The sequence below is a fragment of the Mus pahari genome, chromosome 19, assembly GCF_900095145.1.
Source record: "Mus pahari chromosome 19, PAHARI_EIJ_v1.1, whole genome shotgun sequence".
Taxonomy (NCBI): Eukaryota; Metazoa; Chordata; class Mammalia; order Rodentia; family Muridae; genus Mus; species Mus pahari.
Window position 1 is genome coordinate 13728910 of NC_034608.1, and position 7616 is coordinate 13736525.

Here is a 7616-nt window from a genome sequence, read left to right on the forward strand (position 1 = left end):
ATGGCATTCGCAAGTTGGTGGTACACGATGCATCTTAATGAAAAGAATATTGGATCATCTTCTAAACCAGGAGAAAAGAAAGGATCCGATGAGAAAAAAACAGCAAGTTTGGGGAGCAGTCAGCCTTCCATACCATATGTTGGTGAAGCTGCCACTACTACCAAAGTGACAGCTTCCTCTGCTGCCACCAGCAAGTCTCCCAGTATGAGTACCACAGAAACTAAGGCTGTGAAAACAGAGTCTAAGAAGTCACAATCAAGTAAGAAAGGAACAAAAGAGGAAAAGTCAAGCAGAGGAGATTGCCTGCCACCTGTGGTTCATGAGAAAAAGTCAAAAGGAGGGCCAAAGGAAGGGCCAGAGCCCCCAGTCTTCCCAAGCATGCATCAACTACAGGACATAAGCAGGCTCATAAAGAAAAAGCACTTTCCAGATCAAACGAACAGATGGTGTCAGAGAAACCATCAGATCAAAAAAAATTTCAAGGTGTTCCTTCTGCTGGTGGAAAGAGTGTGGCTGGAGGTGGAACTGTGGCCACTGCCTTGGACAAAAGTGGTTGGTAAGAAAAAAGAATAGAAATCATTCACACCAGCTTTACCTATGCACTCCACACTGAGCAAGCCATCTGACAAGTCAGACATGGATGCTGTCTTGGATGACCTGATAGACACCTTAGGTGACCATGAAGATACTAACAAAGATGATCCATCATATACTGGACCAGTAGTTTTGAACCCAATGGATTCTACCTACCTTGAGGCATTGGGTATAAAAGAAGGGACTATTCCTCCAGAGTATAGGAAACTTTTGGATAAAAATGAAGGGATCACACGACCTCTTCCAGAGTCTCCTAAACCTATGGGGACTGACCATGCTATAGATGCCTTGTCATCTGATTTCACCTGTAGTTCTCCAACTGGAAAGCGAAGTGAGAAAGAGAAATCTACTGGGGAAAATTTCAAAGCTCAGTCTGCAGGAGTGACTGGACATTCTCCCCCCCCCAGGAGAAGAAAAAGAAGGTGGAAGAGGGTATTATAAATGATAAAGCTCTTCAGGCTCTGTCAGATTCACTGGGCACCCAGCAGTCAGATCCTCAGAGCCACTTTAGTCAAACTGAACAAGTCAAAGAGGCAAAAGCAAAAGAAGAAAGGCAGGAGACATGTGGTGAAGATGAGGACACAGTCCCGGCTGAGTACAGGTTAAAACCAGCAAAGGATAAAGATGGAAAACCACTACTGCCAGAGCCTGAAGAAACATCTCAGTGCCTGAGTGAGTCAGAGCTGATTGGGGAGCTTTCAGCAGATTTCGGCTGATCTACATATCAGGACAAATCATCTATGCCAGCTGAAAAGAAGGGCTTGGTACCAGAAGATCCTGTTGAAGTCTTGGCTGGAAGCCTGGGGACAAGGGAAGCAGATCCTGAATATGAAAAATCTGTGGAGGATAAAGTCAAGGAGAAAGCTAAAGAAGAAGACGATGAAAAACTTGGTGAAAAAGAAGAAACAGTGCCTCCTGATTATCAACTAGAAGAAGTCAAGGATAAGGATGGAAAACCATTCCTGCCCAAAGAATCCCAGGAACAACTTGCACCCTTAAACGATGACTTCCTTCTTGATGTGTTGTCTCAGGACTTCTCCAGTCCAGCAAACATATCATCTCTTGAATTTGAAGATGGCAAACTTTCTGATACCCTTTCTGAAGTAGTTTCCCAGACATCTGCTTCAAGCACCCATGCAGCAGCCCCACTGCCTGGCGCTGAGCAGAGAGACAAAGAACTTGATGATGCCTTGGATGAACTTTCTGACAGTCTTGGGCAAAGACAGCCTGATCCAGATGAGAACAAACCACTAGATGATAAAGTGAAGGAAAAAAAAATCAAAGCAGAGCATAGTGAGAAACTGGGAGAAAGAGACGACACCATCCCCCTTGAATACAGGCATCTCTTGGATAATGATGGGAAGGACAAACCAGAGAAGACACCAACTAAGAAACAGAGAAACCTGATCAGGACCAGGACCCCATCGATGCCCTCTCAGAAGATTTGGATAGCTGCCGCTCAACTACAGAGACCTCACAGAATACAGCAAAGGAGAAGAGCAAGAAGACTTCAAGGTCCAAAGCATTCAAGGATGGAGAGAAAACAAAGGACTCCTCCAAGAAGACAGAGGAAGTGTCTGAGCCAAAGGCTAATGAAGATGCAAGATAGAGTTGATGAATTTGGGTATCTGAATAGAAATTCTTCAGCTGGTAGATGGTGACTTTTGAAGAATAAAGGCTTTAATGACAGTTTATTCTGGGTGGTTTCTAGACAGTGGTATTTGTTATGTCTTTTGACATCTTAAACACTGAGTTGTTATTCTTTTCCAGAATGAAAATGAATATGTCTGCTTCACCTGTGTTCTGTATTGAGTACTGATAAACTTCAAAGATTTTTAATTGCCCTTAGATGGGAGAAGAAAGCTTTATATTTGTAAGAAATATATTTGATAGTTTCTTAAAACACCAAAAATCCCAGAAAACCTTTACAAACCTTTGTACATTATATATACAGTGCCTGTAAATCTCATTAGTATGTTTGGTTTGCACCAAATATTTTTAGCATTTGAGAAATAATGCTCCCAAGTTTTGTCAGTATTTTGATTTCTTATTATGTCTTTTTCCTCAGCTTTGATGTATCTTTGGGTTAATGTTGATAAGTCAAACATGAAATATTGTATACTCGCTGTATAACTCTTTTTGGGATGCTAATAATAAATTAATGATAGGTGACCCAAGGTAAACCTTGGGAGCATCAATCTCCTTTCCTGACTGAACTCTACTTTTCTAGGAATGAGGACTTCTACTCATGGTCAAACAAGACACACTGAGACTTGAATTAAGCTAGCAGAAAGACAAAGCACAGACTACAGTTTAACGTACAACAACTTTTAGCAATAAAGTTGTGATTCTTAGAATACTCATATGGCTTGAACTATCCTGGTTTACCATGGCATTAAACTGCTGTTTCCCCCTTCTACATGAAAACCAGATCGTAATCCTTTGCTTATAACCACTTGCCACATTGTCTAAAGCATCTTTACCAAACACAAAAATTAACTTCTTTAAAAAAAAGAAAAAAAAAGAAATACAGGAGAATACAGGTAAACAGGTAGAAGCCATTAAAGAGGAAACATAAAAATCCCTTAAAGAGTTACAGGAAAACACTAGAAAACAGATGATGGAATTGAACAAAACCATCCAGGATCTACAAATGGAAGTAGAAACAATAAAGAAATCACAAAGGGAGACAACTCTGGAGATAGAACACCTAGGAAAGAAGCCAGGAGCCATAGATACAAGCATCACCAACAGCATACAAGAGATAGGAGAGAGAATCGCAGATGCAGAAGATAACCATAAAAAACATTGACACAACAAAGAAAATGTGAAATGTAAAAAGATCCTAACTCAAAATAGCCAGGAAATCCAGGACACAATGAGAAGACCAAACCTGAGGATAATAGGTATAGAAGAGAGTGAAGATTCCTAACTTAAAGGGCCAGTAAATATCTTCAACAAAATTACAGAAAACTTCCCCAACCTAAAGAAAGAGATGACCATGAAGCCTACAGACCTCCAAATAGACTGGACCAGAAAACAAATATCTCCCAAAACATAATAATCAGAACAACAAATGCACTAAATATAGAATATTAAAAGCAGTAAGTAAAAAACGTCAAGTAACATATACAGGCAGACCTATTAGAATTACACCAGACTTCTCACCAGAGACTATGAAAGCCAGAAGATTCTAGACAGATGTTACACAGACCGCAAGAGAACACAAATATCAGTCTAGGCTACTATACCCAACAAAATTCTCAATTACCATACATGGAGAAACCAAGGTATTGTACAACAAAATCAAATTTATACAATATCTTTGCACAAATCCAACCTTCGAAGGATAATAAATGGAAAACTCCAACACAAGAGGGAAACTAAGCTCTAGAAAAAGCAAGAAAGTAATCTTCAACAAACCTAAAGAAGATAGCCACATGAACAGAATTCCAACTTTAACAACAAAAATAACAGGAAGCAACAATGACTTTTCCTTAATATCTCTTAATATCAATGGACTCAATTCCCCCAACAGACTGGTAGCATAAACAGGACCCAATAATTTGTTACATACAGGAAACCCACCTCAGTGACAAAGACAGACACTACCTCAGATTAAAAGTCTGGAAAACAATGTTCCCAGCAAATTGACCCAAGAAACAAGGGGTGGTCGCCATTCTAATATCAAATAAAATCAACTTTCAACCTAAAGAAGTTCTATCAGACCTTCAAAGAAAAGCTAATTCCAATTTTCCTCAAACTATTCCAAAATAGAAGAAGAAGGTACTCCACCCAATTCATTCTATGAAGCCACAATTACTCTAATAACTAAACCACACAAAGACCCAACAAATAAAGAGAACTTCAGACCAATTTCCCCTATGAATATCGATGCAGAAATACTAAATAAAGTTCTCAAAAACCGAATCCAAAAACACATCAAAACAATCATCCATCATGACCAAGTAGGTTTCATTCTAGGGATGCAAGGATGATTCAATATACAGAAATCCATCAGTGTAATCCACTACATAAACAAACTCAAAGACAAAAACCACATGATCATCTCATTAGATGCTGAGAAAGCATTTGACAAAATCCAACACCCATTCATGATAAAAGTCTTGGAAAGATCAGGAATTCAAGGCCCATACATAAACATAATAAAAGCAATATACAGCAAACCAGTAGTAACATCAAACTAAATGGTGAGAAACTTGAAGCGATCCCATTAAAATCAGAGACTAGACAAGGCTGCCCACTTTCTCCCTACCTATTCAATATAGTACTTGACATCCTACCCACAGCAATTAGACAACTAAAGGAGATCAAAGGGATACAAATTGGAAAGGAAGAAGTCAAAATACCACTATTTGCAGATGACATGATAGTATATATAAGTGACCCCAAAAATTCCACCAGAAAACTCCTAAACCTGATAAACAACTTCAGTGAAGTAGCTAGATATAAAATTAACTCAAACAAATCAGTGGCCTTTCTCTACACAAAGGATATACAGGCTGAGAAAGAAATTAGGGAAACAACATCCTTCACAATAGTTGCAAATAATATAAAATACGTTGGTGTGACTTTAACTAAGCAAGTGATAGATCTGTAAGATAAGAACTTCAAGTCTCTGAAGAAAGAAATAAAAAAAGATCTCAGAAGATGGAAAGATCTCCCANGAGCATGAATTGGCAGGATTGATATAGTCAAAATGGCTATCTTGCCAAAAGCAATCTACACACTCATTGCAATCCCCATCCAAATTTCAACTCAATTATTCACAGAGTTAGAAAGGGCAATTTTCAAATTCATATGGAATAACAAAAAACCTAGGATAGCAAAAACTATTCTCAACAATAAAAGAACCTCTGGTAGAATCACCATCCCTGACCTCAAGCTTTACTACAGAGCAATTGTGATAAAAACTGCATGGTACTTGTACAGTGACAGACAGGAGATTAATGGAATAGAATTGAAGACCCAAAATGAACCCACACAGCTATGGTTACTTAATCTTTGACAAAGGAGCTAAAAACCATCCACTAGAAAGAAGACAACATCATCAACAAATGCTGCTGGTTAACTGGATGTTAGCATGAGAAGAATGGGAATTGATCCATTCTTATCTCCTTGTACAAAGATCAGGTATCAGTGTACAAAGATCAAGGAACTCCACATAAAACCAGAGACACTGAAACGTATAGAGGAGAAAGTGGGGAAGAGCCTTGAAGATATGGGCACAGGAGAAATTTTTCCAAACAGAACAGCAATACCTTGTGCTGTAAGACCAAGAATCAACAAATGGGACATCATAAAATTGCAAAGCTTCTATAAGGCAAAGGGCATTGTCAATAAGACAAAAAGGCCACCAACAGATTGGGAAAGGATCTTTACCAACCCTAAATCTGATAGGGGACTAATATCCAATATATATAAAAAACTTAAGAAGTTGGGCTCCAGAAAACCAAATAACCCTATTAAAAATGGGATACAGAGATACAAAGAATTATCAACTGAGGAATATCAAATGTCTGAGAAGCACCTCAAAAATGTTCAACATCCTTAATCATCAGGGAAATGCATATCAAAACAGCCTTGAGATTCCATCTCACACCAGTCAGAATGGCTAAGATCAAAAATTCAGGTGACAGCAGATGCTGGTGAGGATGTGGAGAAAGAGGGCCATTCCTCCATTGTTGGTGGGATTGCAAGCTTGTACAACCATTCTGTAAATAAATCTGGCGGTTCCACAGAAAATTGAACATAGTACTACCAGAAGATCCAGCAATTCCTCTCCTGGCCATATATCCAGAAGATGTTCCAACTTGTAATAAGAACACATGCTCCACTATGTTCATAGCAGCCTTATTTATAATAGCCAGAAGCTGGAAGAACCCAGATGTCCCTCAACTGAGGAATGGATACAGAAAATGTGGTACATTTACACAGTGGAGTACTACTCAGCTATTTATTATAAGCAATGAATTTATGAAATTCTTAGATAAATGGATGGATCTGGAGGATATCATCCTAAGTGAGGTAACCCAATCACAGAACACATATGATATGCACTCATTGATAAGTGGATATTAGCACAGAAGCTCAGAATTATTCTTAGAAGGGGGAACAAAATACCGTGAAAGGAATTACAGAGACAAAGTTCAGAGCAGAGACTGAAGGAACGACCATCCAGACTGTCCCTCTTGGGGATCCATCCCTTAAACAACTACCAATCCCAGACACTATGGCAGATACCAACAAGAGCTTGACAACAGGACGCTGATATAGCTGTCTCCTGAGAGACTCTGCCAGTGACTGGCAAATACAGAAGTGGATGCTCACAGTCATCCATTGAACAGAGCACCAAGTCCTCAATGAAGAAACTAGAGAAAATACCCAAGGAGCTAATGGGGTTTGCAGTGTCATAGAAGGAACAACAATATTAACTAACCAGTAGCTCCTTGGGACTAAACCACCAATCAAAGAAAACACATGGTGGGACTTGTGGCTCTAGCTGCATATGTAGCAGAGGATGGCCTAGTCAGTCATCAATAGGAGGAGAGGCCCTAGGTCCTGTGAAGGTTCTATGCCCCAGTATAGGAGAATGCCAGGGCCAGGAATGGGAGTGGGTGGGTTGGGGAGCAGGGGGAGGGGGAGAGGATAGGGAATTTGGGGGGGGGAGAAACTAGGAAAGTACATTTAGATTTAAAATGTAAATAATGAAAATATCTAATAAAAATAATAAAAAGATGATTCTGTCTATTTTAGTAATTGCTTCTCACTGCAAAAAACACATTCCATCATTCTGATCAGTCTTCATCTATGTAAATCAGATGGTAAGAAGGAGGTTATATCATGATCCTGTAGTGCAAGAGTGTTGAAATGATGAATAGGCTTCCAGAAAAATCCCAGCATGTCAGGAAAGCACCAGGAGTCTAGTGTGCTAGAATGCCTGACTGTGGCACTGTGCCAGATCAGCTGTGACTAGAATCAACAATAGAAATACATGGGAA

At 39.3% G+C, this 7616-nt stretch overlaps 1 pseudogene; it reads left to right on the forward strand.

Annotated features, from left to right (window-relative positions):
• On the forward strand, positions 1-2534 carry LOC110336995 (annotated as a pseudogene).
• Positions 2535-7616: the final 5082 nt, after the last annotated feature.